The 23,636-nt window shown below is 43.6% G+C and overlaps 1 protein-coding gene across 3 annotated transcripts in view; it reads right to left on the bottom strand.

Moving 5' to 3' along the window:
* RNF152 (ring finger protein 152) overlaps positions 1–23,636 on the bottom strand; it is a 242,485-nt gene that overhangs the window by 87,194 nt on the left and 131,655 nt on the right. The window contains exons 3-4 of one of the 3 annotated variants that reach the window (XR_012901725.1): positions 14,059–14,175; positions 9,734–11,339 (exon numbers count right to left, since the gene is read on the bottom strand). The exons of 1 other annotated variant lie outside the window; for it this stretch is intronic. The gene's annotated coding sequence lies outside the window, so the exon portion shown is untranslated. Of the gene's footprint in view, positions 1–9,733; positions 11,340–13,994; positions 14,176–23,636 lie in introns of those variants that run through there. One more of the 3 variants, XR_012901724.1, reaches the window with a different exon arrangement.

Genomic DNA, 23,636 nt, shown 5'->3' with positions numbered 1-23,636 from the left:
AGGTGGATTCTAGGACCCAGGTGAGCGAGCCCCGGGGACGCTGCTGTGCTCCGGGAGCCCGGCATGTATAGAGGGGAGGAGGGGCAGAGAGGCTGCTTTTGTCTGTTCGGCAGCCTGTTGCTCAGGGGAGGGGGCAGCCTGTTGCTCAGGGGAGGGGGCAGCGGGCGTGGGGAGGCACTTTTCCTCTGCCCGGCAGCTCTGCGGGACCCCAGTCGGAGCCGGCCCGAGGAGGAGGAGGATCCTAGGACCCAGGTGAGCGAGCCCCGGGAATGCTGCTGCGCATGTGCGGGAGTTGCCTCACCCGTTCGTATCTAGGGATCCGACGTAAGTCGGATCCACGTAAATCGGGGACTGCCTGTAGTTTATTTTGAGTTAAGCCCCGCAGTGTAGACACACCCTGAGAGTTCTTATCAGGCTGATCCACCATGGCCTCAACTCTTCATCAGAGTCACTGCTTCCTATGTTCGAATTCTCCCATCCTGAATGTATGGCCTATATTCTTTGCTCCTAGATGTATCCATTTACATTTAGCCATATTAAAATAAATATTATTTGCTTGGGTCCAGTTTGCCAAGTGATCTAGATGGATCTGAGTCAGTAACCTGTCCTCTTCATTATTTCCCATTCCCCCAATTCTTGTATCATATACAAACTTTATTAGTGATGCTTTTCTGTTTTCTTCCAGATCCTTGATAAAAACATTAAATAGTATAGGGCCAAGAACCATTCCCTGGGAGATCCAACTTGTAATCTAATAAAAAAAATCAAGTTCATTTGACATGATCTATTTTCCATAAACCCATGCTGATGTGCATGAATTACATTACCTTCCCTTGTTGTTGTTTTAATTAATGAAGTCCTATATCAACCACTCCATTATCTTGCAAGGGATTGATTTCAGGCTGATAGGCCTCTAACGACAAGGGTCAGAGTTACCCTGTATATCCTTTTTTTAAATTGACAGAACATTAGCTTTCTTCCAGTCGTCTGGAATCTCTCAGTGCTCCAAGAGCCACTGAAAATCAATATTAATGGTCCAAAAAGCTTTTTTAAAACTCTCGGTTGAAAGTTATCTGGATCTGCTGATTTAAAAATAGCTAACTTTAGTGGCTTCTTTTTGCTAACCTCCAGAGATATGAGTGGAATAGAAAGGGTGTTGTCACCATGATGATACTTTTTCCCAAATAGAAAATAGAAATATTTATATTACACTTTTTTTGCTGTACTATTGATAAGTCTATCATTTCCATCTAGTCAATACCAATACTATTGTCACCATTCTTTTTGTTCCTAACATATTTAAATAATTCGTTATTGTCCTTAACTATACTGGCTATTGAGTTTGCCATGTGTTCCTTTGCTTCCCTTAACATTTTTCTACAATTCCTAACTTCTAACTTATATTCATTACTACCGAATTCCTCTTTTTTCCACTTGTTGGGGTTGGGTTTTTGTTTGTTTTGTTTTAACACTGCTGCCTTCACTTTCATGCTAAGCCATATTATTTAACCAGCACAGTTTTCCTCCTTTCTTGTGGCTCTTCTGAAATTATTCCCAGTTATGATTTACATTTTCCTGATTAAATTCCTCCTCCCAGCTAATTTGGCTCATAAATGTTTCCAGCTTTTTAAAATTGGGTCTATTAAAGTGCTAAGGATTAATAGTGGGCTGGACTTTATTCCTCTTATTATAAATGTGATCTAGTCACAATCTAACAGAAATACTACAATTTTAAACTTGTATTGATAAGTAAAAGCCTTGAAACAATCAGTCTAGTTAATATTCTTTTGGTCGAATCATTGAGTGAAGTAGTGGAACAACTGCAGAGGAGTCACAGAAGAAGAAAGTTAAAATAAGTTATCCCTTAGTTTATCTAACACCTTCTTCTTGCAAGTTACACCAGTTTAGATTCTTGTACACTCAAGGATGCATCTAGACTGGCATGATTTTGCGGAAATACTTTTAACGGAGAAGTTTTTCCATTAAAAGTATTTCCGCAAAAGAGCATCTAGATTGGCACGGATGCTTTTGCGCCAAAAGTGCTTTTGCGCAAAAGCATCTGTGCCCAGTATAGACGCTCTTTTGCGCAAGAAAGCTCTGATGGCCATTTTAGCCATAGGGCTTTTTTGCGCAAAAAATTAAGGTGCCTATCTACATTGGCCCTCTTGCGCAAGTATTCTTGTGCAAGAGGGTTTATCCCTGAGCGGGAGCGTCAAAGTATTTGCGCAAGAAACACTTGCCAGTCTAGATGCACCCTCACATCAAGAAGTGTCTAAAAGTAAGTCCAAGGGGTCTGATTCTCCTGACAGTTACAAAACTATATTTGCATCGTGCCATTGATTGAGGAGGAATTATTCCTGTTTTACACCACTGAAAGAAACCCCATGAGTTGAGCTGGGTGTGTAGGAGTCATTTAATCCCAGTAGACCTTCTTATTCTGCTATTACCTGCACTGCTGTAAATTAGGTGTAACTGTCAAAATATTGGGGTTCACCCTTGTAAATATCATGGAATCTAACTTGCATCACCTTATGTATTTTTTCTAATTACAGTCACATCAATTAGATCATTTCCCGGAACATCACAGTCTTAAAACTAACACTAAGTTTAAGTAGTGTTTAGCTAGCCCAATAGAGATTTCATTAACCATTTAAAAGAGTCACATTAACCTTCATCACAGAACTAACTGACTGTGTATACTTTCTCATGTGGTCCTGTTGAATTAAGGACTCTCCCCCACTGGAATATATCTGACACAAACTCTCTCCATTCTCCCAGTGTCAGGAACTGAACCACCTGTTCTAGCCTTTCCTTCCTAAAGCTAATCAAAGATGCCAGACCTCCAGAGAGCCCCTAGAAAACCTTCATTATTGGAAATACACTAGAGGTGGAAAAATAAGCAAGTCTCACAACTCATTTTTAAATGTAAAATGATTATATGCAAGCAGGAAAGGCTCATGGATTAGAGTCTTTAGAAACTTCAAAGACAGAATAAAACAGGACATTCCCAATGATTTACAGTGTATACTGTAATGTTCAGAGCCCAATTATCTCAATATCAAATAGTAGAGGATTTAAATATTTTTATTCTATATAATTTCATGTGGAAAGGACAATGGCCAAAGACTTGGGAATCCTCCATTCATATGCTCTACCATAGACTTCATGTGTGACATTATTCATGTATTTTTGCATCTCTATGCCTCAAATCACCATTTTCCCTACCTCACAGGGGAATTGGGAGGTTAAATGTATTGTGAGGCACTCAGAATCACCATAGTGACTAGGGCCATAAAATGGGCTAGATGAATGTTGTCCTCATCACAGTATCAGAGCACCTCCCAAGAGTTCAGGGCCACAGACAGAATTGCCCCGCTCCCGGGCAAGGTGGGGGCAGGAGCAGTTCCAGGCCCCCAGAAAGGGCAGGGCTTTGGGCAGAAGTGATGTGGGCTGGGAAAGGCCCCATCCAGCCCTTCAGTGCTGCCCAGCCTACTCTGCCAGGGCTCCGGCAGCGATTTAAAGGATCTGGGAGGCTGGTCACTGATGCAGTAGTGGTGGCAGCAAACAGAAGTTCCAAGCACTTTTAAATCACTGGAACCCTGGATAGTTGCCCCTTTTCCTGTTCCCCACCTCATCAGTTTCCCTGAGTGTGTTAACATCTGTCATGGGAGGTCCTCTCTCATCCTCTCCCCCACAAGAGAATTGTTCATGCAGTACATACACCTGCTGGGGAGAGAAGGAGAAAAAACAATCCATTGCTTTATAAATGAATAAATAGCTGCATGAGCATCATTTAAATATGGGGCGTGATTTTCTGAAGTCCTGTTACTATTGAAAGCAGAAATGCCAAAACACACATAAAAACACACTATTACCAGAACAAATAAACATCACTCTCATGTCCCAGCCATCCATGAAAAGTAAAGAAAAAAGGATAGGTATATATTTTATTGCCACAAGATGGTAGCATTTCAGAACCTTACAATTATGTATATCCCTACATACATGCAGCTGGTTATTTTGTTTCTGGCTGGTGTTATATACTGTTGTATTCCTAAGGTTTCAGAATCAACTAAGATGTAGTTCTTGTAACCTTGTGGCTAGAGTAACTGATTAGATGGCTCTATGCCACTGTGCAAGGTCAGTTGTTTAATTAAAAAGTGACCTACAAAAAGGGTAATATAATACCCAAATGCAGTAACTTTACCAATGTGATCTGGCTGTTCTCAGAGGCATAGTCACCTCAGGGATGTATGTGCCAGAGGGCTGTTCAGAGGGAAGGAGAAAATTGTATATCCCATTGCATGGGTCCTTCAGGGCAGGGGCTGGTGGTGTGGGATATGCAGGAGTCAGGGTAGGAGCTTGGAGTGAGGGAGGTGTGAGAGTGAGGGCTGCGGGCTCCCATACAGCAGGGCTTTCTCTCCCCATCCCTCCCAACCAGCAGGCGGCTTCTGTCTCCTCTCAGCCCCCCGGCTGCCAAGGGCCTTCTCTCTACCCCTAGCCTCCTGGCCAGCAGGAGTCTTCTCGCTTCACCCAAACACCACTAGCTGCCAGGGGGCTTCTGTCTCCCTCCTCTGGCACTGCAGCCTTTTCTCTCCCCTGCCCCCCACCTCCAGTGCTGTGGCCAGGGACTGGGGGAAAAAGGTTTGGGCAACAGGGCTTTCTCTCCCCATCCCTCCCAACCAGCAGGCGTTTCATCCCTCCCAACCACAGTCTGATGGCAGGCAAGATAGCAGAGCCCCAGCCCTGCTGGCCACTTCCTTCGTGGTATGGCTGCCCCCAATGCCACTCTGCATATAGCTCTCCTCTGCATTCACTGCCCCCTATGGCCTCTCTCAGAATCTCATCCCTCCTCTCTCTGCTCCCTCCCTTTCCATGTTATGAAAACAATCTCATTCCCAGCACTTCCCATTTTCCTGGTGCAACTAACCCCTTATTTTGCATTAAGTTGGGATAAGAGGAAGCTGCATACTAAATTTGGTGGTCCTAGCTCTTACCATTTAGGAGGAGTTCTTGAATAAACAGACTCACAGATGGACAGACAGACAGATGCACATTTCTAAAATATATAGATAGATACATGTCTTTAAGGTCACTTTTCTATGAGCTGGTTCTGTTTTTCAGCAAAGTATTTTTTATCTGTGATTATCATACATCTCAACAAAAAAGGAGTTTGCCAGCCAGCCTTTATAAAGGTAGATGGAGAAGGACCTGAAATAAAAAAGATAAAAATGAGCTTTAAGTAATGCACTTGCATTACCTATAGAGAGGTCAGGAATTCAACATATCCTGGTAACATTGATGAATTTGGTAATGTTTGTGGGTCACCTTAAAATTTAGTAGTTGCCTTTTCTCTCTTTATCATTAAGGAAGCTGATCATACCACAGATATATAGAAAAGTTGTTGTTATAGCAATCCACCGTCATCTTTTTTACCTGCACCTTGCTTAGTGACTGGCTGCTCCTTTGAAATTTACAATGTTAGTAAACTGCGAGAGCACCAAAGACCAATGTGTAGGCTTGGAAGTGCTTGTGCACTGAGAATCTAATCCAGCTGGGTGATTTAAAGCCTCATCTTCCACTCCTCTTACCCATTGCAGGATCAGGTCATGAGTGCTGAAGATTTATACAAGGAGTTGCCCGTTTCTTACTGAACTTCCCATAGAATGGCCTTGTTCTCCTTTCAGCCACAGGAGGAACTAACCTTGTTGATGATATGTGACCCTTATTTGGGGGCTGATCCTGAGAGGTAATGAGTGCCCTCAGGTCCCCCATGTAATTAATAGATACAGCCATAGGCATTCCACAACTGTGAAATTTACTGCAGAATCCACCCATTATTATTGTCATCTATATTGCCGAAAATGCACCAGCCCCTTTGTGTAAGGTGCTTTGCAAACACATAACAAAGAGTCATGAAGATCTTACAGCCTTGCCCCATAACTGTGCTCCAGAATCCAAGTGTTCGCATAAAAAAGTATGCATCGTGTATGTTCTAGAAGCAATGAAAACCTTTGCTATCAGAACCCAGTGCAAACCAACAGAGTGTTGTCTTCCTGAATCTGTACAGAGCCTAAAACAATAGCTTTAAGAGTGGTGCCCATTCATTCCATCTGGTTTGTTAACTATGAAACTTAACGATAGCAATAAAACAGCAATAGTGCTAACCATTTAACTGACAGGCATTTTTTAGTGGTAACAGATAGTGTGCCTGTCCCATAATCCCAGTTGTCAAAAATTCCAAGGGTCCCCTACCCATCTTGCTAAAATCTCCAATTTCTTCTCCATAAAACATCAACATAAGGTAATGAAATTTATACTGATTTGATTCAATATAAAAATCAATATAAAAATCTCCTGTTTAGGTCACCTGATGCTACAATAGAATTTCTAGTGCACTGTAATAGAGTTATAGAGTTTGGGGTTTTGCTGCAGAAGATACATCCAACTTGCTGTACAATATCAAGGGCCTTGCCAATAGGAGTTGGGAGAAGTCAAGTCCTGGCCCCTGGTGACTAAGGGTAAGTACACGACAACATTATTTCAAAATAACTTAGCCCACGTCTACACAGCAGGCAGTTATTTTGAAATAATGTCGAAATACTATCAAGCTGGAGGACTTTTTACTCTGACTCCTGTAACCCTCATTGTACCAGGAGTAAGGAAAGTCAGAGGAAAAGTGCTCTATGTCAAAAAAAGTGCCGTGTAGACGCTCCTGTTACCCCAGAGACTCAGGTAATCAATTAATGTGGCCAATTGGGAATTAAAGGTGTTAGGGTGTCTCTGTACAGAAGAACAAATCAGCCTGGTGTTATGTATCTATCACCATTGGATTGTTGCCACAAATCAGACCAAACCAGATATTTCAAGAGGGTAAAGCACAACAGTAACAAGTAAACAATCCCACCCTATCCCTAGAAGAAAAGAGAGAGAGAGAGAGATCCCCAACACAAAAGGTATACATTACAAAAGAAAGCAGCGATTGAGGCCTGCAACCTACAACTTCATGGCTAGTTTAAAGCTGTGAGGAAGGACAGCAGGGAGATCCCTCGATGCGTTGATCCTCCCGACTGGAACAGCACGCCTGGAGCTGATGGATCCACACTTCAGTCATGGTACGGTCCCTCTGGGCAAGGCTCCTACGAGTCCTTCCACTTCGTAGACCCGTCCAGTCTGATGTGTGGTGCTTTCTCACACACACAGTGGCTGCCGCACCAAGGCCTAGCCTCAGCAATCTTGGTCCAGTATCCACAAATAACAAAATGGTGGATCGTCACGGGAAAACAATGACCTACACACGTACAGATAGACAAACAGACAAACCCGAGTTTCCCTCGGGGCAAAGCTTATAAACCCTCTGAGGCGGGAGGGCAAGAGGTAGCAAACTGGGTGCAAAACAGAAGGGTGGTGTGCAGAATCATGGAGCAGTGTGCACCTGCAAACTGCGTGCGCAACATAAAGAGGGCTGAGTGCATAGGTTGGAGAGGGGTGCAAAAGCATTAGAGAGGAGTGCAAAGGTTATTTTGGTGGGAAAAGTCTGTACAAGAGGGAGATTAAAAATGAAACCCAAAGCAGACTCCATATTGAATTCTTATATATGGGTGAAACAAAAGACAGAACTATGTAGCACTTTAAAGACTAACAAGATGGTTTATTAGGTGATGAGCTTTCGTGGGCCAGACCCACTTCCTCAGAACAATATGTGGAAGAAAATTGGCACAACCATATATACCAAAGTGATACAATCAAAAAAAGTGAACGCATGTGAAACTGACAAATCAAATTTTAGAACAGAGAAATTAGGGTTGTCAGAACCTTCTTCTGACACTGACTGATTTGACCCCAGATTAGTTGCTTCAAAAGAACGGCCAGCTGGAACCCACACTCTCTCCCTTTGAAGCGCCCCACTGAGGAGGATGCATATTGCAGGAGTCAGTGGGCCAGAGTGAAAGAGAGAGCGACTCTATAGCTTTGTGACTGGAGCACCTAAGCTCCATTCTCCTGAGCCAATGACAAGTAGTGACCCCTGTAGGTAAGGCTGTCTGACACTTTCCATTAACGGGAATCAGTATATTTCTGCATGAGTCCTGGCTTGTCAGCACAGAGAATCCAGACTGGATGATGCGATTTCAGGTTTCAGAAATGTCAGACAGGAAAATGTGAGTGTTCAGCGAGGGAATAGCAGTTGTAAGAATTTAAAGATGAGTTCCATATACTATGCCAAATGTTAACCATTTGAGCTGAAGCTTTCCATGCTGGGCATCTGCTTCAAGCCTGAATATTTTAAATCTCAGCCTGAGGCTGAGAATAGGGGGAAACTGTTTGACCCACATTAACATGTGCATGTGCTGTTCCCCCAAAAACAAATGAGCATCCCAGAGATACAGGTATCAAGCAGTACTTCCCCAGAAATTGCTCCCCCTGGCTACTAGGGGCCAGGATGGAATCTATCTCAGAAATTGGGAGCTAGGAAACTTCCTATGCCCCCAGCTGACACCCATCCAGTGTGAAGGGGAAAGGTGAAAGCAGCCTGATTTAAATTCAGAGAGTGAGAAAGGGGGAGATAGGCACCTGAGGAGAGGGCAATGTATGATAATACTCATCTGAGTTAAAGATCAGCTATGATGCTATGCTACAATCCACAGATTAAACACTAGAATCTTGTTATGCACGATTATTTGTTCAAATAAAGTTACATTCAATCTTTGGCCATCCTGTCTAGCATTTGGGATTTTTCTTCAACTAGGGCCTCAGAATGCGTAAACCATGTCAAATTAATATGCAGTTAATTATTATGCCAGTGCAGAGTGGCCACTGTGCCCAATATCATCACTTCATCATCAACATTCTTTAATTATTTCTAACTTCTCTAGTTTGAGGGTAATCTCTTTAGAAACTGAAACAGCAGTTCAAACACAGTTTAATGCTTGAAAAGTGAAAATGAGATTAGCAGAAAAATTCAATCTTCTCTATCAGCCTTTTTCATTAGAAATAAAGCACTGAGGGGCGGCTTCTATTGCTGACGGTAGGATAAAATGGTATCTATGTGACAAAGCCCATAATATCTCTCTCTTTGAAAGGCTCAATCCCCTCCTTGTTTACAATGTCTATACAGGTTTAACCTCTTTAATCGGGTACTCTCTGGTCTGGCAACATCCATGATATGGCATGATTTTAGTTAGCCGAATGTCTACTTATCATGGGTTTGACCAAGTTTCCTGCAGTTCCATAAAGTTTGTTTACAGCCACTAGTCCTGGCTCTCAGGGTTCTGTGCACATCCTCTAATGTGATCTATGCCATCAAGGGCATGTCTAGATTACATTCCTCTGTCAGAAGAAGAATATAAATGAAGCAAATTGAAAGTGAAAATGAAGCATGGATTTAAATATCCTTCGCTTCATTTGCATATTAGCGTCCAAGTGCTTTTTCAAGAAAGGATTTTTTGAAAGTGAAAGTGCAGTCTAGATGCAGTTCTTTTGAAAAAAAAAACTTTCAAAAGAACCCAAACTTCTTATTTTTTCAGGAGTACGGGTTCTTTCGGAAAAGGTTTTTTTTTTTGAAAGAACTGCGTCTAGACTGCACTTTCACTTTCAAAAAACCCTTTTTTCGTAAAAGGGCTATGACACTAATATGCAAATAAAGCAGGGGATATTTACATCCGTGCTTCATTTGCACTTTCAATTTGCTTCATTTACATTCCTCTTTTGACAGAGGAACATAGTCTAGACATAGCCCAAGTGCCAGCAATGCCCCTCAAACTGGTCAGTCTCTACGACAAAGGATAAACGGACACAAATCAGACGTCAGGAATGGTAACACACACAAACCTGTAGGGGAACATTTTAACCGGCTTGGGGACTCACTAATGAATTTAAAAGTAGCCATTCTTCTACAGAGGAATTTCACAGGCCAGTTACAGAGAGAGAGTATCAGAGGGGTCTCTGTGTTTGTCTGAATCTGCAAAAGCGACAAGGAGTCCTGTGGCACCTTATAGACTAACAGGTTTATTGGAGCATAAGCTTTCGTGGGCAAAGACCCGCTTCGTCAGATGTAAGCAGTGGAAATGTTAATAATTCTGCTAGACAATATTGACCTTCCATGGTCCTGCAAATTCTCTGGTTCAACACCAGTCAGGTCTCAAGGGTGCTAGACTAGAGAGGTTCAACTTGTACTTTGAAATACAGCAGCTTGAGCCGATAAACTTTTCAAGGACAAAACAAAACACAGAAGTCAATGTCAGGCTGTCTGTGGAATGACTTCCAAATTAGCCCTCTGTGAAGAGAGATGATATTCCTATTAATGGAATGAGTGCCCACGATTGCTTCTCCATTCTAGCTTTGATGGACCAGTGGTCACTTTTGACTTTATGTTTACATATACCAATTTAAGCAGCATGAAACTTACTTATCTTCAGTGCCTTAGGGACATACAAGCATTGGCAATATATTGTATGTTATCACATAGCTTGTTTTCCATATAACACAACCGTCTCTCTAATTAGATATTGGAGGACTGACAAAAAAATCCCCCTTATTCATGATGGGAGTTAAACTTGTCATAATAAAATTGTCACCTCCCATGAACAAGTCTTGGGAAAAGTTAGGTAGGGAGTATGTTCAGCCTTGTCCCCACCCCCTGCAGTATTTCCTGGCAATTTTTCCCCACCAGGAGAGGATAATTGGGTTTGCTCTCCATACCTGCTGTGGAAGACGCAGAGGTTCATCCCAAACCCTACAGCTGCAGTGATCAAGCAGAGGCAGTCTTATTTGCACAGAGATCCTGGGACTCCACATTGCCTCCTTGCTCCCTGCCTCTCTGTTTGGTCTCCCTGCCCCTGTATCCTACTGCCACTGCTGTTATGCTGATGGGACTTTCCTTTCTTTGGGTAATAACCCTTGGAGCTGCTCTTTAAAGCCCTCAGCTTCTGAGCAGACTCCCCATAAGCGTGGTGACAGAACAGTATGTTTCCTTCCTTCACTAAGCCCTCCTATTGCTCATAGCCCTTTCCACTCCTCAGCCATGAATCCTTATCAAGCAGAGAATCTCTAAGCATCCTGGGAAATGGGAAGAATGCTGAGAAAATAGGGGAGTTGAAAGGAATAAAATCTGCAGGTGGAGATTCCCATCGGTGCTTGTATGTTAGGGTCAATTGGGCTCCTCCGTGTAGTTTTAGAATCATAGTCTGTTTGGACCAGAAAATCTCTCGCATCATTCCCACTCTGATAGGGAAGAGCATGTTTTCCATCAGACATGCCTCCATTTCTGTTTCAAGAATAACTCCAGCAGAGGTTTTTTTCTTTTCTTTTTAGTGCCACATATGCTGGATAACGAGTTTCACCTGGAGGCAAATGGAACAGAATGTTTTGTTTCACTTTTGACAATAGTTTATTAAAAGGTTCTCCCTTTTTTAGCATCATAATGACCTTATCCATTGTCTAGTTAATTTCCTCCTCCTTCATAGAACCTCTTCTCTTTCTCGCTCCATTATATAACCCTTCTATTGAAATGCACAGATCTTGCCACAAAGGTGTCTCTCTTTAAGAAGATATTTTTAGTGCTCAGTGCTACTTTCAAGCCAGGCATATGACCTTCAGTAGGACTTCTACCACTAATTGACAGCAATCTCAAACTCTGAACTACCTTTTCTTTTTTAAGTATCAGAGGGGTAGCCGTGTTAGTCTGAATCTTTTCTTTTTGTCATTTTGTCATTAAAAAATGCCGGGCTCCCCGCTATGATTAAAATGTTGTTAAAATGTCTATTTAATTACAATTATTTAGGGTATGAGCCTGCTAGTGATCTCCATTTAAAGGGTTGAATTCTATTCTCTTGATCCAGACAACTTTCACTATTCAGGTGGCACTAAATGGTAAAAACTTGGCCCTCTCTGGCCAGCTGAATCAAATAATTTCACCTACATATGGGAGGTCATCTGGCATGAAGTTTTATTGCTAATTCCACTGGCATGGAGAGCAAGTTAGGACTGAGTGGAATGAGTTTGCCATCTACCAGTTCTCACATTGTAATCATGACCAGCTGCGGGTTGCTTTACCTTATGCTAAGGCTAAGTCCAGGCAGCCTTACCCATTTCCCCTAGCTCACCACTCTTCCTCATTGCTGTGTAGATATTGATATAGGAGACAATTTGAGCAAAAATGTCACCAGTTCCACCTGAAAAGTTTTGCACAAAGATCGATAGCAGGACCAGGCCATCAAAAAGGTGGGGAAACCTTGGGGGAAACTTAAAACACACCACAGAAAGAGAAATTCTCAGGGGGGGGAACCTGGTAAGATGATGCTGAGCATACATACTACTATTTAAAGGATAAAAACAATTGCCAAGAACTTTGCATTTGCCCTTTAAAAAAAAAGCATTGCAAACAAGGAAATTTAGAGTCAAATATAAAAACTCAAAGATGTGAAGATGTGGAATCCACCCTTTTCAAAGTGTACCACAAAATAATTACCATAATGTTAAATTAGGCACTCAGGTGTAGTGACAAATGCAATAGAAATTAGTTAGCCAGAAAATAACTTTCTCTTGCATCACATATGTGAAAGCTTCTGAACTTAATGTCTGGCAGATAGCTAACGTGATGCCAATATTTAAAAAGGGATCTAAAGGTGATTTTGGCAACTATAGACCAGTAAATCTAACGTCTGTACGAGGTAAATTAGTTGAAACTATAGTAAAGAATAAAATTGTCAGACACATAGATGAACATAATTTGTTCGGGGAAATGTCAACATGGGTTCTGTAAGGGGAAATCATACCTTACTAATCTACTAGAGTCTGTTGACCCCCTCAAAGAAAACATGGACAAGGGGAGATGCAGTAAATATAGTATACTAAGATTTCCAGAAAGCCTTTGCCAAGGTCCCTTACCAAAGCCTCTTAAGTAAAGTAAGTTGTCATGGGATAAGAGGGAAGGTCCTTTCATGGATTGATAACTGGTTAAAAGATAGGAAACAAAGGGTAGGAATAAAGGGTAAGTTTCCAGAATGGAGAAAGGTAATTAGTGGGGTTCCCCAAAGGTCTGTCCTGGGACCAATCCTATTCAACTGATTTATAAATGATCTAGAGAAAGGGACAAACAGTGTGGTGGCAAAATTTGCAAAGACCAAAGCAGACTGTGAAGAGCTTCAAAAAGATCTCACCAAACTAAGTGATTGGACAACAAAATGCCAAATGAAATTTAATGTTGCTAAATGTAAAGTAATGCACATTGGAAAAAATAATCCCAATTATACTCACAAAATGATAGGAACTAATTTAGCTACAACTACTCAAGAGAGAGATCTTGGAGTCACTGTGGATAGTTCTCTGAAAAAATCCCCTCTTTTGCAAGATTCTGTAAACCTCAATTTTTGAGGAATAAAGGATCTTGTAGAAGAAGGTATTTTTCCAACAAATGGCCCCATCTACACAATGCTTTTTATCGGCAAAACCTCTTCCGCAAAAAGAATTGGAAGAAGATATGCAAATGCGGAGCACAATTTGCATATCCTCTTCCACAAAAAGACGGCAGTGTAGCCGTAGTCTCAGTGTGCAGTGGCAGTTAAAAAAGCAAACAGAATGTTAGGAATCATTAAAAAGGGGATAGAGAATAAGACAGAGAACATCTTATTGCCTCTATATGAAACCATGGCACGCCCACATCTTGAATACAGATGTGGTTGCCTCATCTCAAAAAAGATATTTTGGCATCGGAAAAGGTTCAGAAAAGGGCAAGAGAAAGGATTAGGGGTTTGGAACGGGTCCCATATAAAGAGAGATTTAAAAGATTTGAATTTTTCAGCTTAGAAGAGAGAAGACTGAGGGTACATCTACACTGCAAGCTTCTTTCGGAATAAGCTTTTCCAGAAGAGATCTTCCAGGAAAGCTTATTTTGAAATAGCGCATCTACATACAAAAAGCATAATGATATAGCGGCCACACTGATTGGACACTATCTTGCATTAAGACCACCCAGAACCAAATTAGGCAGGGCATTAGGTCAGCAGTTTCTTTTGAGTGCTACTGCCTAAGGCTGTCTGAGACACGTGCTTAAAGGGATACCTCTGGACAGCCATTTCTCCGGTTCTTTGGCTTGCTTGCCTCCTCTCCATGAAGTCAGAGCTGCCTCTGTGCATGCGATGGCTCCATACTGCCATGCTGCAGTTTCTCCAGCAGTTTCTGTAAAATAATATTTGTGAAGCACTCAGATGTGTGCCATAGAAAAGCCCATGAACTAAACAATAAATTAGTCTTTAGAATAGGGTTTGAATAAAGTAAAATAAATAAACCCTGGGAGCCAACACTAAACAATGAGAACACTACAAAATATTCAATAACTGCTCACGAAGTGAACACTGTCCATTTTGTGCACCAAATGAGGCAGGAGTCCTATGGGAAAAAACATGATGAAAGGGCTGCTTTAAAATTGCAGAGATTACATTAATTTTGGCATTTCTTACCTTTCTAGAGCTTAATTTTGCAACCTTAATTATATTCTTTTAATGTAGTTTTGTTTGTGTAATTAATGATACATAGTAATAATTAATAACACAGCACAGCTTTGATAAGACAAGTATCATAGTGTGTAGGAAGATGACATAAAATCTTGATTATATTAATTTATGTAATCTAGAAAATGGTGAATCTAATTAACAAACATCATGGGGCATGACTCTGCTCTGGAAAATGGAAGGCTTAAAATAAAAAGAAGTTTGGCTACTGGTACAGTTCTCATCGACAAAGCAGCATAGTTAGACACACCAATGTCTGAGTCCATTAGTCCTGCAGGAACCAGACAGACTGAAATATATTTCCTACATCTAGGTTGCTCTCTGGATTCCCCATTGTCAGCCCACACGGCCATGGACAAACAGGATTATGAATTAAGGATAATTGCTTTTATTAATTTCTCTACATCACTACTATTACAGGGTTAATACTGCCAAATGGTTACACAGCTACTACAAAGTGACACATCAATAAGCTCAGGCAGAGCAATGCATAAAAGAGTAATAGGCACTAAGAAATGCTTATATCCCTTCAATCAGCAGGGAGTCCCATCCCTGTTACCTTGCACTAGAGCAGCAGTGGACGTCACTCCAGCTGGAGGAAATTTGGACACCCTCGAGGTTGGGGTCCCGGGCGAGACTCACCAGGGGCAGGACTCCCAGTGATCTTATACCATAGCTGTTTACCAAGTGTGTGCACACTGGCTCAATGCCACTCTCGACAGTCCCACGGAGCCAAGAATCGAGGTCATGTTATTTATCCCATGCTCAGTTCTCAGCTAGGAAACATAGGGTTGCAGCTGATGAAAGCCATCTGATAAAGAACACCTGGTATTTTTGCCGTCAGGGTTCATGGTTGGCCTAGAGGAATAAAAATGTAACCCCTGCAGGTCTACATATGGCTTACACTACACCCCTGAAGTCCAGTCAGATCCTACAGTAGCTCCAATGAGAAAACAATCTTTACTATTTATCACTGTCTAATTCCACAGTGTTTCCATAGTATCATCCATCAGCATTCCTCAAGTTGGAGCTATTGGGAGAAACATGTTCTATTAGAAAAGTCCTCAGGAATTCACACTGTCAGCTTTTCTCGGGTTTTCAACTTTCCCTGGATTCCTGTTATGTAAGGTCTGAATTTTGCTTTTTGAGCAAGTTTGAAGTCTCTCCTTACTTTCCATGTTAGTTAGTGGCTTAATCTGTGCACCCGCAATAAGGAAAGAAGAAGCAAAACCTTCACAAAACCTGTTTTATTTTCCTTGCTTTTGACTATTATCATCTTGAAACAACTGAGAAAGCAAGTTAACAAGTAGCAAAGAAAAAGCATAAAGTGTAACCCTGAATGTTTCAAACATTAACAGCCTGGAATTATTATAAAGAACCATGGCAACAACAGGCAATTAATTCACAATTATTCAGATTGCCATAGAAACTGGACCAACATACCAGGTATTATCTATAATTTCTCACTCCAAACATTCAAGCATAGTCTATAATTTCCATAGTAATTGCCTACTTGTAATAATCACAGAAATATTATAAAATCTCTATAAAACTGGAAATTAATAGCTACATATATAATATAAAAATAAAAAAACACCTGTCAGCAATCTGCATGGCCTTAGCTTGCCTTATAATACATTGCACAGTGGCCAAAAAAACTTCAATTGTATTATAGATGTTTAGGTTCTGTATCCTACATCTTACCCTGCAAGGGAAATCTCTTATGAACTTAATGTAGTCAAATTTGAGGGAAGATGAAGTTATCAAAATGACAAATCACAACACAAAGAAACTGCCAGATTGAAAAAAGGGGATTCTTACTAACGTCTACACAGCAGCGTTATTTTGGAATAACTAATGTTATTCCAAAATAACAAAGAGTGTGTCTACACAGCAAGCCATTATTTTGAAATAATGGCAAATGTACTCCAACTCCTGTAACCTTCCTTTCATGAGGAGTAAAGGAAGTTGAAGGAAGAGTGTTCTTCCTTTGACTTCCTGCTGCTGTGTAGACAGCGCCAAAAGCTAAGTTACACTATTTCAACTTCAGCTACGCAATTGAAGTTGCATAGCTTATTTCAACTCTTCTGGCTACAAATGTAAGATACGTACCACATAAGATACTTAATGTGAAAGCTGTGCTTGGAGACAGCAACACCACTGCTCTATCTAAGTTACTTATATACTCTCCATTACCATAGTATTTGAGGATCTTTGAGCAATCTTCTATGTAAACTGTGCCATCACAAAACCTTTGGGTATGTCTACACTACAAAGTTAATTCGAACTAACGGATGTTAGTTTGAATTCACTTTGATAGGCACTACACTAGCGCTCCGCTAGTTCGAACTTAATTCGAACTAGCGGAGCGCTTAGTTTGAACTAGGTAAACCTCATTCTACGAGGACTAAGCCTAGTTCGAACTTACTAGTTCAAATTAAGGGGTGTGTAGCCCCTTAATTCAAACTAGTGGGAGGCTAGCCCTCCCCAGCTTTCCCTGGTGGCCACTCTGGCCAACACCAGGGAAAATCTACTGCCCCCCTCCCGGCCCCGGACCCCTTAAAGGGGCACGGGCTGGCTACGATGCCCGTGCCAGGTGCAAGCCTGCCAGCACCCAGCCAGCAGACCCTGCACCTGGCACAGCTCGAGCCAGCCACCCGATGCCCCCCAGCCCTCCCCCTCTTCCCGGGACCAGGCTGGTGGCTCCCGGGAGCTTGCCCGGGACCGCAAGAGGCGAGCACCCGCCTGGTCTAGTGCGGACATCGTGGACCTCATCCACGACCTCCGCACTAGGCACAGGAAAGCGGCAGGAGAGCTGCCAGCCTGGCCACCCAGGAGCAGGTGTGCATGAAAATCAAGGTGGTCCACTGAGACCCCCGACCCTGAGCTCTGAGCTTACAATGGCCGTACTGGGTCAGACCAAAGGTCCATCTAGCCCAGTAGCCTGTCTGCCGACAGCGGCCAACCCTAGGATCCCTGGAGGGGATGGACCAAAGACAGTGACCAAGACATTTGTCTCGTGCCATCCTTCTCCAGCCTTCCACAAACTTCGGGCAGGGACACCACTCCTACCCCCTGGCTAATACCACTCCATGGACCCAACCTCCAAGAATTGATCTCACTTCTCTTTAAACTCTGTTCTCGTTCTAGCATTCACAGCCTCCTGCAGCAAGGAGTTCCACAGGTTGACTCTTTGCTTTGTGAAGAACTTTCTGTTATTAGTTTGAAGCCTGCTACCCATTCCTTTCCTTTGGTGTCCTCTAGTCCTTCTATTATGGGAACTAATGAAGAACTTTTCTGTATGCACCCTCTCCACCCCACTCGTGCTTTTATAGACCTCTATCATATCCCCCCTCCATCTCCTCTCTTCTAAGCTGAAAAGTCCCAGTCTCTTTAGCCTCTCTTCATATGGGACCTGTTCCAAACCCCTCATCATTGTAGTTGCCCTCCCCTCTCCCACCCTCTCTCTTCCCCTCTCCCACCTCCTTTTCCCAGTCTCCCCCAGTTTTGTTCAATACAGAGAGATTCTATTTTTAAACACAATTGTCCTTTATTTTGTACATCAGGAAGGGGGGCTAGGGAGGGGTAAGTGGAAGGAGGTGAGGGAGGAATGGGGTACGAGCCCCCGATGGGGAGGACTGGGCTGGCTCTGCGGGCTTCTGGGGATGGAACCTCTCCTGCAGCCCCCCAATTGCCCCCTCTCCCCAGATGGCAGCCTGCGGCAAGTGCAGCCGGGCTGATGGCCGAGTGCTGTGATGTTCCGAGTGTGGGCACTCAGGGCACTCCAAGCCAGGACTACTTTGCAAGCGGGGCACCCCTGAGAACTGTCTGTCCAGGGTGGGGGTCGGGTCCCGTTAAGCACAGTTCTCGGCTAGCCTGAGACAGCAGCTCCATGCTCTAAGTCCTACTCTGATGCCCTGCCGGCACTGCTTCCAGCCATCCTTAACCTCTGTTCAGGGTCCACCCAATGTGGACATGCTAGTTCGAATTAGCAAAACGCTAATTCGAACTAGTTTTTAGGTCTAGCTGCGCTAATTCGAATTAGCTTAGTTCGAATTAACTAATTCGAACTACGTTAGTTTGAATTAGTGCTGTAGTGTAGACATACCCGTAGTGAGTTGTTTGATAACTTAACATCCAGCAGGTTCACAGGTCTTCACAATCAATAGCTATAGTGTATACGATGGCCATAAATTGTCAGTCATAAGCGGGGACTAGAATTCAGGACTCTTCTTCCAAAACTATTAGCCCCTAACACTGTAATGAAAGGACTTGTTTCTAACTCTACGCAAAGTTTAAATAGCGTTGAAACACATAGGTGCCAACACATAGGGAGCATAGGGCCAGATCCTTAGATGATGTAAACTGTCATAACTCCCTTGACTTCAATAGATCTGACAATTTACATCAGCAGATGATCTACACCCTAGGCGTTAGGGCCCCAGTTCAGCATGATGCTAAACTACATGCATAAATCTAGGGTGATCGCTGCCAGCTTTAGGGTTGTGAAAACTGTACCCATGATCAGAGCATTATAGCCAGGGGGATACTACAAAGGGCTCTGGCTTCCCCTCGCTGGCTGCAGTACAGACTCCTCCTCTCTGGCTTCTTCCCTGTGCTAAGCTAGCAGGCTTCTTCCCACCCCCTCACTACTCAGAGCAGGGGAATGTGCCTGGAAAAGCAGCAATCAAGGCTGAAGAACTACTGTCCCAGCTATGCCAACTTTTATGGCAAAAGTGGGCATTTATCCCATTTGCTCTTGCAACTGGATCAGATGCCTACTTTTTTCAAAAAGTGGGGTGCAGAGGAAGATGTGGGGACGGATAAGCAGCGATGCCAACCCCACGTGGGAAGGGAGGTGGGGCTCAGGCAAACAGCAACTGCAGCCCAAATCTTGAAGGGAGAATCAGGGGGTATGTCTACACTACCCCGCTAGTTCAAACTAGTGGGGTAATGTAGGCATACCGCAATTGCAAATGAAGCCCAGGATTTGAATTTCCCGGGCTTCATTTGCATAAGCGGGGAGCCGCCATTTTTAAAACCCCGCTGGTTCGAACCCCGTGCCGCGCGGCTACACGCGGCACGAACTAGGTAGTTCGAACTAGGCTTCCTAGTTCGAACTACCGTTACTCCTTATTCCACGAGGAGTAACGGTAGTTCGAACTAGGAAGCCTAGTTCGAACTACCTAGTTCGTGCCGCGTGTAGCCGCGCGGCACGGGGTTCGAACCAGCCGGGATTTAAAAATGGCGGCGCCCCGCTTATGCAAATGAAGCCCGGGAAATTCAAATCCCGGGCTTCATTTGCAATTGCGGTATGCCTACATTACCCCGCTAGTTCGAACTAGCGGGGTAGTGTAGACATACCCAGGGAGAGTTTGAGCGAGTGGCTCAGGCTAGCCCCACACAGTGTTCTGTTTTCCCTTTCTTGGCACCACTGCAAATTCACGAGTGCTGGAAGCCACAGCTCCCAGCCCCCACAGGGTGCTCCCCTTGGCTCCCAAACTCTCCGTAGTAGCCTGCAACCACAGGGAACTCACCGTGGAGGCCAGGAGTCACTGGGAACTCACTGCAGATGCCAGGAGCCACAGTGAGTTTCTTGCAGCTCCCAGCTCCTATGCCCCTTCCCACCCCCCGCCCTCAGGCTGAGAGACACTCGCAAATATGTGGAACTGCAAATAGTGATTCTCCAAATTGTGAGGGTCCCCTGTATGGTTTCCCTATGCATGACTTTAAGCCCTTGAGTAGTCCCTTTGAAGGCACATGGTTAACATTATGTCCATGTTAACTTGTGTATTTAGGCACACAAGTAATAGGACTATTGACATGTTTAATGTTGCACACTTGCTTAAATGTTTTGTTGAATCAGTGTCCATATTCTCTGTGCATGTGATGCTAGAGAACAACATTGCTCCCACTTCATCTGGTCCCATGTCTCCTCTCACTGCGTAGCCTCTTATAGGGCCATCAGAATCCTCCGCTGACATTTCACTGTGTTTTTCATAAAATGGAAAAGCTGCTTTCAAAGAAAAGCAAGAGATGGACAAACTCTACCTGAATGAGAAAGGTTTGGATCATGAAAACAATGACCAAACCTTTACCTTTTTTCTTGGGCTTTTGACAAAAGCTGGGGCTGTTTCTCAATCTTTCCTGGCTTTTAGAAAGCTGTATAAAGGCTATCACATGAATTGCTAGTCCTAGTAAATGGAAGGGGATTGGTAACTTGTTGTTATTGCTTATTTGATCTCAAAGATCAATCCACTTCTCACTTTTATCAGTGGCAAAAGGAAAGCGTTTACGTCTAGTGTGACCCTGGCATTGTATCCACAGTGGAGCTGAGATGCGGGGAAAAGAAGCACTCATGGCCTGATTCTTCTCTTGCCTTCACTTGGGCAAGTCATGAGTAAATCCACTGAAAGGATGACATGGATCTAAAACCAAGCTATGTTAGAAGAACAGGCCTTTGGGAGCTGAGGGCAATTTCTTTCCACACCATAGAAAAAAAACATTTTACAAGTCTCATTCAGAAATAGCTTCTTCATATGCAGGCATATGCCTTATGCAAAGATCAGCCAGTTGGCAGCACAGTTTATAAGTAAGATTCCTAATCACTGTGGCCCAGATCCTTAGAGGTATTTAAACTCCTAACATCCACTGACTGAAGGAGCTTAACTAGCTACCAGGCTCTGAGTCTGTGTATTCTCACAACCAGCAGCAGGAAGATCCTATCAACATGGCATGGATATAAAGGCCTTAATCTCTGATAAGTACAGAACTTCAGGGCCTGATTACTTTTTGTGGGCCCAGCACCAAGGCTGTGTCTACACTGGGCCACTTATTCCGGAAAATCAGCCGCTTTTCCGGAATAAGCTGCGAGCTGTCTACACTGGCCCTTGAATTTCCGGAAAAGCAACGATGCTCTACTGTACAAAATCAGCCTCTATTCCGGAAAAACTATTCTGCTCCCGCTCGGGCATAAGTCCTTATTCCGGAACACTGTTCCGGAAAAGGGCCAGTGTAGACAGCCCAGTAGTCTTTTCCGGAAAAAAGCCCAGATCGTGAAAATGGCGATCGGGGCTCTTTTCCAGAAAAGCGCGTCTACATTGGCCACAGACACTTTTCTGGGAAAAGGGCTTTTCTGGAAAAGCAGCCTGCCAATGTAGACGCTCCTTTTCCGGAAAAACTGAAAACAGAATAGTATTCCGTTTTAAGCATTTCTGGAAATTCATGCCAGTGTAGACACAGCCCATATGTATTTGTGGGACCCCCTGGGGAATGATTGTAAAAAAAACCAGGAGATCAACACACAAGTTTTCTTTGATGCAGCATGAACTGGAGTAAGGCAGGGGCCAACAACGGGAGAGAGCACAGTGGGGTGGAGGCCAGTGGAGGGTCAATCTCTGGAGAGAACTAGCAGTCAGCAAGCTCTCACTCCATGATTGCTATGGCTGGACGGGGGATGGATCTGATGAGGACCTGTTCTTTTCATTCCCTCTGCGGCATGTGGCCTTGGCCACTGTCAGAGGACAGGATACCGGGATAGAAGGACTTTTGGTCTCACCCAGTATGGCCGTTCTTATGTTAACTTGTCTGGTGAATGATTTTGAGAAGTGATTGTTGAGAGCCATGTCTGGGTTATACAGCCATTGTCAAGGATCAATCTATGGTCACACCCACTTGCTCGGTGTCTCCCACACTGAACATTCCTGATGCAGTTACTTCTTAAACCTGACTCCACTGAAGGAAGGGCTTGACCATGCAAGCTGCTGAGTCCACTCAACTCCAAGGGAGTTCATTGGAAGTCGAGGGCATGCCAGCCATCGGCATGATCAAGCCCAAAGCCTCCAGCCTCCAGAGAGAACCTACAAAAACTGATTTTTTTTCCCCACCTGTTTTGCTGGCAGGTTATGATGCGGTTGGCCGTTCCTTACAAATGGAGAAAACCTCAGTGTGCCCAACTCGTTGATATGAGAAAGCAGTTACATTTCTCTACACCAAGAGCATTGCTTTCAAAATACTCCATACTCTACAGGATTTTTGCCCAGCTCTCCACTGACGATACTATGGAACTTGCTGGACATCTCCTTGCTGTCAACACCATACACAAGTGAATCCTCTTGACTGCACTGTAAAGCCTTGTCCAACACACATTCCAGTCAGTGGGAGACCTTTAATTTACTCCCCTGGGCTTTGTCCCACATCTGGAAGTCTGGTCTCCCCCTCACCCCCACCCCCGGGGAAACAGCAGCACAACAAAGTGCAGCCTGGAGGCTTTTCCATTACTGCTCCGATTGGCTGAAATCACAGCCAACAGGAGCAGCATCAGGCAGTGCCTGGGAGCAGCAGGAGACATGGAGCCATGTGCATCCCCAGGGAGCTGCGCCAAGTAAGCCTCCCTGTTACTCAGACCCCATGTCCCCAGCCCACTCCTGCCTAGCACTTCCACCTCTAGCCTGATCCTACATTCCCCCCCCCCGATCCCCACCTCCACTTCACTCCTGCACCCTGCCTCCCACCCACCCAGATCCCACATCCCAAGCCCACTTTCCAGAAACCCCCTCCCACACACTGACTCCTTCATTTTTGGTCCCACCCCAGAGCCTGGGAAGCCCACAAAATCTACTAACCTGAGACCCCTAAGCTCTGGCATGCAAGGGGAATAGCAGCAGTGTCTTTCTGCTTCTCATTTGGGGCCCATCAGTGAAGTGCAGCCCCTCACTGATTTTTCTGTGCAGTTGCTGTCCTACAAAAATTATTCCGGTCTGAAAAACCTGCCTTCCAGTGAGACACTAAGAAACTTCATCTATTTAGTTTGTCCAAGAGAAGATTAAATATTGACTTGATTGCTGTCTACAAGCATCTACCTAGGGAAGAGGTTTCTGATTGCAAACAGCTTTTTATTCTATCATAAAAGGCATAATGATATGCAAAGTCTGAGATTGACAAATGAAAGCTGAGATTAGACAAAATTCCAGCTAGAAACCTTTTAATGGTAGAGGTTAACAACAATTGGCACCACTCAGTTTTTTATCCCCTGGCCACCAGTCTGGTATCCAAGAGCCCAAATCAACTCGTTACTCTACACAGAAATGTTTTTTTTACTTAAATATGTTATTTCTATTTTTTCCCCAC

Source organism: Pelodiscus sinensis, chromosome 2 (genome assembly GCF_049634645.1).
Source record: "Pelodiscus sinensis isolate JC-2024 chromosome 2, ASM4963464v1, whole genome shotgun sequence".
In the NCBI taxonomy this organism is placed as follows: Eukaryota; Metazoa; Chordata; order Testudines; family Trionychidae; genus Pelodiscus; species Pelodiscus sinensis.
Note: the sequence above shows the minus strand (reverse complement) of the source record. Positions and strands in the feature narration are given on the sequence as shown.